The following is a 12,367-nucleotide window of genomic DNA, read 5'->3' as shown; positions in this document are numbered from 1 at the left end:
TAAAAGCCCATGTTGGGCTCCACACTGAGCGTGGAGCCTGCTTAATGCTCTCTTTCTTTCTCCCTCTGCCCCCGTCTCTAAAATAAATTTGTGAAATGGTTAAAACAGTAAATTGTTTTATATATATAGTTATATATTATTACAAATAAGTATATATACAGCAGTAGACATGTATGTTTATACATATATAAGCAATAAAGAATGTTAGATATAGATATTTTTGTAGATGTTCCTACTCAAGTAGAGGAGTTCCCCTGCATTCCTTTTGTTCTAAGATTTTTTTTTCCCCACAGTGGTTATTGAATTCTGACAAATAATTGATTTTACTGCATCAACTGATATAATCATGTGGTTTTTCTTTTTTAGTCTGTTAAAATGGTGGATTACACTAAGTTTCAAATATGGAACTAGTCTTGCATGCCTAAAGTAAATTGTACTTGGTAATAGTGTGTAATTATTTTGGTATTAACATGCCTACTTCACAGAGTGAATTGGGAAGGGTTTGTTTCTTCCTCTTCTATTTTCTGGAAGAAATCATGCAGTACTGGCACTAAGTCTTTAAAGATTTGGCAGAATTCCACAGTGAAAACATGTGGGCCTATACATTTCATTTGTAGGAATTTTTAGATTGCAAATTGAACTTCCGTAATAGTTATAGAGCTGTTCAAATTATTCCATATTGGGAAATTTTCAGTAGTTTGTGTTTTTCAAGGAAGTAGTTCATTTCATGTAAGTTGTGAAATTTGTAGGCTGGTATTCTTTTGATGGCTTCAGAGTATGTAAAGATACCCTTTTTTCGTTCTTGATGTAGTAATTTGTGTCTACTCTTGTTTTTCTTAGTCTTTCTAGAGGTTGTTTCAATGTTATTATTTTCAAAAGAACAGCTCTTTCTCTGTTTTTTTCAATTTCACTGATTTCTGCCTTTATCACTATTATTTCCTTCTATGTGTTTCTTGAGTTTATTTAGCTTTTATTTTTCTAGGTTCCTGAGATAGAAGCTTATTGATTAGAGACTTTTCCTCTTTTGTAACATACACATCCACTGCTACAGGTTTTCCTCTCAGGACTGCTTTAGTTGTACTCCACATACTTTGATACATTGTATCTTCCTCTCCATGCTCTTTTCATGGAGAATGTTTTATTTCCCCTTAAAACTTCATTTTTGATGCATGGATTACTTAGAAGTGTGTAGTTTAAATATTTTCTAAGTGTTTAGAGACTTTTCTGTCAACTTTCTCTTACTGACTTCATGTTTGATTCCATTATGGTCAGAGAACATACCTTGTGTGGTATCAATTCTTTCCATTTGTTAAGGTAAACAAATTTCTTATGTTTTATGGCCCAGGATATGCTTATCTTGGTATATGTTTTTGTGAGCATTTGAAAAGAATATGTATTCTGCTATTTGGGGGTGAAATGTTCTGTAAAGATTAGATTCTATTGGTTGATGGTGTTGACAAGCTCTTCCTGATTTGGGGTTTAGATTTTCCACCATTGAGAGAAGGGTGTTGACGTCTCCACTTGTTGATTTGTCTGTTTCCTCTTCACATGTTGTGAAACTGTATGTGAGACACACATATTCAGGATCACTGTCTTCCTGTAATTGATCACCCTCTGTGTCTGGTAACTTTCCTTGCTCAGAAGCCTACCTTATTGATTTAGTATAGCCACTCCTTTCCTTTGATTAATGTTTGCATGTTTCTTTTTATCCTTTTAACTTGCCTAAGCTATAATATTTGAAGTTTCATTTAGGCAGCACATTGGGTTTACTGTGGCTTCTTTTTTTCTTACTCTGTTATGCCAATTTCTCTCTTTTGGTTGGTGTATTTAGACCATTTTGTTTGTTCTTTTTGCTTGGTTTTCTTTTTACTGACTTCTTTTGGGTTATTTGGACCTTTTTCTTTTTCCTTTTTAGAATTCTATTTTGAAATATCCAGCGCTTTCTGTGTATCTCTTTGTATATAGCATTTTTAGTGGTTACTCTGGGAGCTCCATTACATATGCATAACTAATCAGTCTACTGGTATCTTCATTTTGCGAGTTTGAATGAAGTATAGAAGCTTTATCTCCCATTACATCCTTTTGCCCTTACTGTAATTTTAAGTGTTTCCTCTCTATATATTTAGAATCATAGCAGAATGTGTAATAATTTTTGCTTCAACCATCAAAATTAGTTCAGAAAATTCATGTGTAAGAGGAGTGCCTACTATATTTACCCATATTTTTCCTGTGTTTTCTTTCTTCCTGATTGTGTCAGGGGTTCCCAAGACCGCCCCCAGGTTTGATGTTCACTAGGACTCACAAGACTCACATGGTTGCACACTTGGCTATGATTATAACAAAGGGATACAAAGCAAAATCAGCAAAGGGAAACCATACAAGAGACAAAGTCCAAAGGAAACCAGGAACAAGCTTCCAAAAATCCTCTCCCAGTGGAGTCACACACGACCCACCTTAATCCTCCACCAATGGCTGTGACAACATGTGTTAAACGTCATCTAATGAGGAAGCTCATTAAAGGCTCAGTGCCCAGCTTTTTTAGTGGGGGCTAGTCACACAGGCACATTCAACATAACCCTACAGTTTGCATAGTTTTAGGCACAGTGAGCCATTCTTATCAGTTCTGGGAATGGTGCCAACCCTCTAGAAATGCAAGATCCCAATGCCAGCCAAAGGATAATCTTGCAAGCAGGATTTCCTAACAATAGCAGTCTCAGGCCTATTATGTTAACTCCTTACTGCACACAGATGTTCCAAGGTTCCCTCTTTTATTGTTTCCTTTTTGCTTATAAAATTGCCTCTATCCGCTCTCCTAGGGACAAATTCTCAGTTTCCCTCCATTTGAGAATGTCCTGCGTTTCCCTTCAATTCCTGAAAGATATTGTCATTTGGTACAGGATTTGGGGTTGACAGTTTCTTTCAGCACCTGAAGAACATCACACCCCTTCCATCTAACCTCTCTGGTTTCTGGTAAGACATCCACTACCATTCCAATAGTTTTCCCTGTAAGAAAATGTGTTGTTTTTCATTGGCCACTTTCAAGATGTTTCCTTCATTTTTAGGTTATGGAGATAAACTGTAATGTGATTTGACATGGATTTCAGTGGGTTTATCATGTTTGACATACATTCAAGCTCTTTGAATCTTTAGGTTTCCATCTCTTGCCAAATTTGGGAAGTTTTAAGCCATTAGCTCTTCTAATACTGCCTACCTTTACTACTTGCAGAACTACAGTGACACAAATGGTATTTTGTTATACTCCCATAGTTTTAGAGGCTCTCTTCATAACTTTTTTCCCAGTATAATTTCTATTGTTCTGTGTTCCAGTTCAGTGATTTGTTACCTCTAATGTGCTAGTAAGCCATCTACTAACCATTTTCTTTCAGGTATGTATTTTTCAGTTCTGAAATCTCCACATATGTATTCATTATATCTACTTCTTCAGAGACTTTCTAATTTTTCATTTATCTTGTGTTCTTTTAGCATAGGTATCCAGTTGTCCAAGCACCATTTGTACAGACTGTCCTTTTCCAACTGTATGGACTTGGTACCCTTGTCAAAAATCAATTGACCATATATGTGAGGGTTTTTCCTCAGGCTTAGTTCTGTTCCATTGATCTATATGTTTATCCTTCTGTCAGTAGCAAACCGATTTTGCCACTGTTTGTAGCTTGGTACAGAGTACTGAAATCAGACAGTGTGGTTCCTCCATACTTTTTGTTTTGCAAGACTCAAGGGTCTTGTGATGTTCCAAATGAATTTTAGGATAGTTTTTTCTATTTCTGTAAAAATAACCACACACACAAATGGAATTTTGAGGGAGATTGCTTTGAATCTATAGATCACTTTGGGTAGTACTGTCATCTTAGCAATATTAAGTCTCCCAGTCCATAAGTATGGGAAGTCTTTTCATATACTTTGGTTTTCTTTAATTTCAGCCATATTCTTTGGGTGTCAGTGAACAAGTCTTTTGCCTCCTTGGTTAAATTTATTGCCGAGTACTTTATTCTTTTGGATTCTGCTATAAATTGGAATTTTATTAGAATGTATTCTTTGGAATTTTATTTTATTGGAACTTAAAAAATATATACTTCCTGTTCGGATAGTTCATTGAAAGCATATGGAAATAAAACTGACTTTTTGCATGTTGATTTTGTATCCTGCAACTTTGCTAAATTCATTTATTAGCTCTGACATTTTTTTCACGTGTATGGATTCTAATGTTTTATGGATATGAGAGAGTGGCTCCAGTGAAGGTATCATTTTACTTCTTTTACAATTCCTTTTCTTTTTTCTGTGTAATCATTCAGGCTAGAACTGTCAGTACTGTGTTGAACAGAAGTGGCAAAAGCTGGCATCCTTATCTCATTCATGTTCTTCAGAAAAAAAGGCATTCAGTCTTTCGTCACTAAATATGATGTCAGTGTGAATTTTTCATATGTGGCCTTAATCATGTTGAGGAAGTTCCCTTCTATTCCTAGTTTACTGAATGTTTTTTTTTGTGAAAGTATGTTCAGTTTTGTCATTCGCTTTTTGTGCCTCAGTTGAGATCATGTGGCTTTTATCATACATTCTCTTAATGTGATGTATTACAGAATTGATTTTTTTTTAAATTTTTTTAATGTTTACTTATTTTCGAGACAGAGACAGAGCACGAACGAGGGAGGGTCAGAGAGAGAAGGAGACACAGAATCCGAAGCAGGCTCCAGGATCTGAGCTGTCAGCACAGAGCCCAACGCGGGGCTCGAACTCACGGACTGTGAGATCATGACCTAAGCCGAAGTCAGACGCTCAACCGACTGAGCCACCCAGGCGCCCCTACAGAGTTGATTTTAACAGGTTGAAACATTCTTGCATTCTGGGAGTAAACCTCACTTGCTCAAGAGGTACAATACTTTTTTTTTATTAAAATTTTTTTTAACGTTTTATTTATTTTTGAGACAGGGAGAGACAGGCATGAACAGGGGAGGGTCAGAGGGAGGGAGACACAGAGTCTGAAACAGGCTCCAGGCTCTGAGCTGTCAGCACAGAGCCCGATGCAGGGCTCGAACTCACAGACCAGCCGAAGTCAGACACCCAACCGACTGAGCCACCCAGGCGCCCCAGAGGTACAATACTTTTAATACGCTGCTGAATTAGTTTTGTGCATATTTTGGCAAGGATTTTTGCAATTGCTCATAAGAGATATTAGCCTGTAGTTTTCTTTTCTCATAGTGTCTTTGTCTAAGACTTCTGGTATCAGAGTAATGTTGTCCTCATAGAATGAGTTAGGAAGTGTCCTCTTCAATATTTTGGAATAATTGGAGAAACATTTTGTTAATTCTTTATATGTTTGGTAGAGTTAACGAGTAAAGCCATCTTTACTTGGTTGTGAGCTTTTCTCTGTTGGGAGGTTTTTTATTATTATTGATTTAATATCTTCACTATTTCTAGGTCTTTTCAGAATTTCTATTCTCTCCTGAGGTTTGGATAGATGGTGCATTTCTAGAAAGGTATCCATTTCACCTTGGGTAGCCAATTTATTGGCATACAGCTATTCCCTTGTATAAGTATTTACTTGTAACACTTCTTAAAAAATTTAACAGTAATGTCTCCAATTTCATTTCTGATTTTAGTAACTTGGGGGGTTTGGTTAGTCTAGATAAAGGTTTGTCAATTTTATCTTTTTCAGGAACCAGCTTTAAGTTTTGTTGCTTTCTCTATCATTTTTTCTGTGCTCTATTTTATCTCATCTTTCCTCTTTTATTATTTGCTTCCTTCTTCTAGTTTGGGTTTAGTCTGCTCTTCTTAAATTGTATAATTAGGTTGCAGATTTGAGATCAACTGTTTACATGATGCATCTACAGCTATAAAATTCCCTCTATGCATTGCTTTTTCTGCATTCCTTAAGTTTTAGTATGTCAAGTTTTCACTTCCATTGTCTCAGTGTATTTTCTACTTTCTCTTGTGATTTTTCTTCTTTGATACAAAGGTTTGAGTGTGCTATTCAATTTCCACATATCTGTGAATTTTCCAGAGTTCTTTCTGCTGTTCATTTCTAGTTTCATTCCACTGTGATCAGAAGTTACTTTGCATGATTTCAGTAATTTCAAATTCATTAAGACTTACCTTGTGGCCTAATGACCTATCCTTTCAGGTACAATTAAGTTAAATATATATTTTGCTGTTGTTGGATAGATGGTGTGTGTGTGTGTGTGTGTGTGTGTGTGTGTGTGTGTGTGTATGTATTAGTGCAGTTCAAGTTGTATATTGCCTTTGATCTCCTGTCTGGCTGCTCTGTTATAGAAAGTTGGTTACTGAACTACACCCATTATTGTAGAACTAGTTTTCTCTTCAATTCTGCCCATTTTTACTCCGTATATTTTGGGACTGTACTATTAGGTAGTTATATAATTGTTATATCCTCTCTTCATAGTGAACCTTTTATCAACATATGATATCCTTCTTAATCTTTTGTAACTTTCTTTTTAAATTGAAGTATAATTGACATACAATTTCCCGTTAGTTTCTGGTGTATATCATAGTGTTTCCCTCTGCTATACATTGTATCCTCATGAATTATTTATAATTAGAAACTTCTTAATCCCCTTCTCCTTTTTGGCCTACTCTCAATCCCTCCCCACTCTGGTGACCAATAGTTTTGTCTATCTGTGAGCCTGTTTCCATTCTGGTGTATTTTTTAGACTCCACATATAAGTGAAATTGTACCATATTAGTCTTTCTCTAACTTATTTCACTTGGCATAATACCTCTAGGTCCATTCATGTTGCCACAGACAGCAAGCTCATTCTTCTTTTATGGCTAAGTGATATTCCCGAATGTGTGCGTAAACAACTTCTTTATCCACTCATCTGTTGCTGGGCACTTAAGTTGCTTCTGTATCTTAGCTTTTATAAATAATGGTAATGCATATATCCCTTTGAATGGGTGTTTTTGTTTTATATGGATAAATACCTAGAAGTGGAATTCATGGATCATACAGTAGTTCTATTTTTACATTTCTGAGGAGTCTCCATACTGTTTTCCACAGTGGCTGCACCAGTTTTTATTCCCACCAACAGTGCATGAGGGTTCCCTTTTCTCCACATCCTTACCAACATTTGTTATTGTCTTTTTGATAAAAGCCAGTTAGACTGGTGTGAGGTAGTATCTCCTTATGGTTTTGATTTGCATTTCCATGATGATTACAGATGCTGAACATGTTTCCAGATGTCTATTGACCATCGGTATGTCTTCTTTAAAAAAATGTCTATTCAAGTCCTCTGCCCATTTTGAATCAGGCTGTTTGTTTTTTGTTTCCTGGGTTGTTTTGTTTTGTTTTTTTGTTTGTTTGTTTTGAGAGCGAGCACGCAAGCAAGGGAGAGGGACAGAAGGAGAGAGACCAAGAATCTTAAGCAGGCTCCACACTTAGCATGGAGCCTGATGCAGGGCTCAATCCTGGAATCATGACCTGAGCCAAAATCAAGAGTCAGACACTCAACCAACTGAGCCACCCAGGCACCCGTTTGTTTTTTGAGTACTAAGGTGTGTACACTCTTTATATTTTTTGGTTATTAACCACTTCTAGGATGTAGGATTTGTAAATATCTTCTCCCATTCAGTAGATTGCTTTTTCATTTTGTTGATGGTTTCCTTTGCTGTGCAGAAGCTTTTCAGTTTGTCATAATCCCATCTTTTAATTTTAGCTGTTGCTGCCCTTGCCTGAGGAGAATGGTTCAAAAAAATATTGCGAAAACCAATGTCAAAAAGCTTACTGCTCACATTTCCTTTTTTATGTTTTATGGTTTTGGGTCTTACATTCAAGTCCTTAATTCATTTTGACTTGGTTTTTGTATATAGTGTAAGATAGCAGTCCAGTTTCATTTCTACGCATGTAGCTGCCCAGTGTTTTCAACACTATTTACTGAAGAGACTTTTTCACACTGTATAATCTTGCCTCCTTTATCACAGATTGACTGTATATGCATGGGTTTATTTCTGGGCTCTCTATTCCATTGATCCAGGAGTCTGTTTTCATTAACCTTCTTTTGATTTAAAATCTAGTTTGTCTCATAATACAGCCTTTTTTTTTGTATGGAATACAAAATCTTTTGCAATATTTTTTTTCCATCCTTTTACTTTCAACCTCATTCTTTATAGTAACTCTCTTGTAGGAAGCATATACATAGATCTTGGTTTCTTAATCCAGTCTACTAATCTGGACCTTTTAATTGGGAAGTTTATTCCATTTGTATTTAATATGAATACTGAAAAGTACTTACTTATACCATTTAGTTGTTTGTTGTCTGTGTCTTTTGTTCCTCCATTCTTGCCTTTTTTTATATTTACTGATTTTTTTTGTAGTGTCACACTTTTATTTCTTTCTTCTCTTTTCAGTTTTTCTTTTAGTATTTTCTTAGTGTTTACCTTGTGGATTAAAATTAACATAGTAAACTTGTAAAAATCCACTTAGTTTCAGTAGTATATAGTCTGTTTCTATACTTTTTAAATCCCTCTCCTACTTTTGTAATTGTCACAGATTGCATTGTTATACACTATAACCATTGACATAGATTTATAATTTTCTTGTCTGTTTGCCTTAAATCATACAGGAAAAGCAGAAGTTATAAACCAATAAAAAGTACAATATTGGCTTTTTTAATGTTTATTTTTTAGAGAGAGTGTGTGCACAAGCAGGGAGGGGCAGAAAGAGGGGGACAAAGGATCTGAAGCAGGCTCCACACGGAAAGCAGAGAACCTGATGCAGGGCTCAAATTCATGAACTGTGAGATCATGACTTGAGCCAAAGGTTGGATACTTATTAACTCACTGACCCACCCAGGCGCCTGCAATAGTGCCTTTTACATTTGCCTATGACGTTACCTTTTCTAGCGTTCACTTTTCTTTCTTATGGTTTAGAACTACTGCCGTGTCCTTTCATTTCAGCCTGAAGCATTTTTTGTTTTTATTTTTTTTTTAATATTTGTTTATTTTTGAGAGAGACAAATACAGAAGGCTAGTGGGTTAGGGTCAGAGAGAGAAGAGGCACAGAATCCGAAGCAGGCTCCAGGTTCTGAGCTGTCAGCAGAGCCTGATGCGGGGCTTGAACCCACAAGCTGTGAGATCATGACCTGAGCCAAAGTTGGACGCTCAACTGGCTGAGCCACCCAGGTGCCCCCTGAAGCATTTTTTGTAGAGCAGGTCTACTGTTAATGAGCTCTCTCAGGTTTTGGTTTTTGTTTTCGTTTTTTTAAGTCTGCAAACCTCCTAATTTCTCCCTCATTCTTGAAGGATATTTTGCTGGATATAGAAATCTTAGCTGGGACGCCTGGGTGGCTCAGTCAGTTAAGCGTCCAACTTCAGCTCAGGTCATGATCTCACGGTTCATGGGTTCGAGCCCCGCGTCGGGCTCTGTGCTGACAGCTTGGAGCCTGGAGCCTGCTTGGGATTCTGTGTCTCCCTCCCTCTATGACCCTCCCCCATTCGCTCTCTGTCTCTCAATAATGAATAAATGTTAAAAAATTTTTTTTAAAAATCTTAGCTGACAGTCTTTCTTCCAAGACCTTAAATATGTCATCCCACTTACTGGTGGTCTCCATGGTTTCTGATGAGAAATCAGATCTTATTGAGGATCCCTTGTAGGTAACAAATAACTTCTTGCTGCTTTCAAAATTCTGTGTGTATGGGTTTTGAGAATTTGACTATAATGTGTCTGGGTATGGATTTTTTGGAGTTTATCGTGCTTGGAGTTTACTAAGCTTCTTGGATGTATATATTTATGGATTTTTTTTTTAATCAAATTTGGGGAATTTCTGGACATGATTCCTGAAAACTTTCCCTGTCCTTTCCCTCTGCAAGCGTATGCAAGTACATCTGTTGGTGTCTCACAGGTCTCTCAAGTTCTGTGCATTTTTCATTATTTTCTTTCTGCTCCTTGGAGTACATAATCTCAGTTGAACTATTTGCAAGTCAGTGTCTCTATTTTGCCTATTTAAATAAGCTGTTAAACCCCCTAACAAATTTTTCACTTCAGTTTTTGTACTTTGCAGCTCCAAAAGTTCTGTATGGCGTTTTATTTCTCTATCTGTTCAAACATTGTTCACCTAGTTATTTTAGTTCAGTGTTCATGGTTTCCTTTAGCTTTTTGTGTATATTTAAACAGTGCAGGTAGTTTAAAATGCTGTAGCACTCTCCTGCCATAAATTAAGAGCTGCTTCACCAAATTTTCCACTTTTGACTAGGTTCCAAAGTTCGACAAAAGTTAATTCTGGCAGATTTTAGCAGCTCATTAGTTGCTTTGGGGCAGGCACAGAACCTCATACTTCCCTTACTCTGACATTTTGATGTCACAGTGTTTCTAACTGTATGATCCCATTTATACAAAGTATCCACAACAGTTAAATCCATAGAGACACAAAGCAGGTTAGTGGTTGTCAGTATCTGGGGAGGAGCAAAGGAAGAGTAATTGCTTAATGACTCCTTGGTTGCACAACACTGTGAATGTCCTAAATGCCACTGAATTGTACATTTAACGAAATTTTTTTATTTTTATTTTCTAGAGAGTGCACATGTAAGTCGGGGAGAGAAGCAGAGGGAGAGAGAAAAGGTGAGGTGGGGGGAGAATCCCAAGCAGCCTCCATGCCCAGTATGGAGCCTGACATAGGGCTTGATCCCACAACCCCGGGATCATGACCCAAACCAAAATTAACAGTCAGATGCTCAACCGAGCCACCCAGGCACCCCTGAACATTTCTAAATTGTTAATTTTATGTTATGTGAATTGCACATCAATAAAATTTTTTAAAGTCACTTTCAAGGAGGAGATCTGTTTCGAAGGGCACTTTCCATATCCTAGTAGATGGCTCAGAAGAGTAGTTTCAACAAACTGGAACAGAGACTGCTTACATGATTCTCACCATCCTATATACAATCACTGAGTTTCCTCAGAATCTCCCTTACACTTGCTGGCGTCAACACTCTCACGTGGAATTAAGCCCTGTGTGGGCTTAGCACATAAAAGCTTCCTCCATGTCACTTGTAGCTATGGGCTTTCTCCCCCTATCAATTCTGACATTGAACAAATCCAGACAGTCACATTGACTGTATTTACAGGGTTCTCTTCACCCCTCTGTATTTTCACTTATGGACTACTGTTAAGTCATAAATTTTTACTAAAGGCTTTTCCACATTCATGACATTTATCGGGTGCTATGGAGTGAACTATGTCCTTCTAAAATTGATATGTTGAAGCCTTAACCCCTAATGGAGACAAGAGCCTCCAAGGAAGTCAGGTTACATGAAGTCATAAAGGTAGGACTCTGGTACAGTCGGGCTGGCACATAAGAGACCACAGCTCCCTGTCTCTCTGTCTCTCCATGTGAACACACAGCAAGAAGACAGCCGTCTGCAAGCCAGGAAGAGAGACCTCACAAGGAACCGAATCAGCCAGCACCTTGATTTTAGACTTCCCAGCCTCAAAAACTGTGGATAATAAATTTGTTATTTAAGCCACCCAGTTTATAGTACTTGTTAAGGCACACTTCTCAAACCAATACAGATTTTGGTATTGAGAGCAAGGAGCCGCTGTTAACACATACCTAAAACTGTGGAAGCAGCTTTGGAACAGTGTGATAGAGGCTGGAAGACTGTTGAGCCACATAGTAAAAGAACACAAGATTGACATGAAGGGACTGCTAATAGAAATAACAGGAGTTAAAGGTGATTCTGATGAGAGCTCAGAAAGAAAAGAGCTGGAGAGAACACTTCCGTTTTAGAGAATACACAAATAATCATGAAAATAATACTGGCAAAAATATAGACATTAAAGGCCATTCTGATGTCTCAGATGGAAATGAGGTACAGGTTACTGGAAACCATAGGAAATATGATTTTTGTTATAAGGCAATAAAGAACTTCACTGAACTATGTTCTAGTGTTTTGTATAAGGTAGACCTTGTGATTAATGAGACTGGATATTTTAGCTGAAGAGATTTCAGAGCCAAGTGTTGAAGAAATGACTTGGTTTCTCCTGACTGCTTACAGTAAAATGTAAGAGACATAAGATGAGCTAAAGAAAAAAATTGTTAAGCAAAAAGGAACCCAAGCTGAAGATGTGGAAAATTCCATTTATCCACATTGCAAAAAGGAGAGAGAGGGAAGGGGAGAGAAAACTTGTTCTGAAGAGAACACTGAAGGTGTGTCTGAAAAATAATTTGATACAGAGATTAGTATCGATGTAAACCATGAATTTAATCAGCCACCTAGAAGCCAGGAATTGAGATGGAATTATACCAGCAGAAACACTGCCAGCTGGGATTAAACAGAGGAAACAAGACAGAATGAGGAAGGCTGCAGACACGCGTTATCTTTCAAAAAGGGGAAAGAACGA

The 12,367-nt window shown here is 37.2% G+C and overlaps 1 protein-coding gene across 7 annotated transcripts in view; it reads right to left on the bottom strand.

Annotated features, from left to right (window-relative positions):
* The window catches only part of ZNF169 (zinc finger protein 169), a 55,751-nt gene that overhangs the window by 19,663 nt on the left and 23,721 nt on the right, over nucleotides 1-12,367 (bottom strand). Inside the window, exon 2 of one of the 7 annotated variants that reach the window (XM_049638968.1) lies at nucleotides 8,262-8,406. The exons of 5 other annotated variants lie outside the window; for them this stretch is intronic. The gene's annotated coding sequence lies outside the window, so the exon portion shown is untranslated. Of the gene's footprint in view, nucleotides 1-8,261; nucleotides 8,934-12,367 lie in introns of those variants that run through there. One more of the 7 variants, XM_049638897.1, reaches the window with a different exon arrangement.

The sequence above is a fragment of the Panthera uncia genome, chromosome D4, assembly GCF_023721935.1.
Source record: "Panthera uncia isolate 11264 chromosome D4, Puncia_PCG_1.0, whole genome shotgun sequence".
Taxonomy (NCBI): Eukaryota; Metazoa; Chordata; class Mammalia; order Carnivora; family Felidae; genus Panthera; species Panthera uncia.
This window is presented reverse-complemented; position numbering and strand designations above follow the sequence as displayed.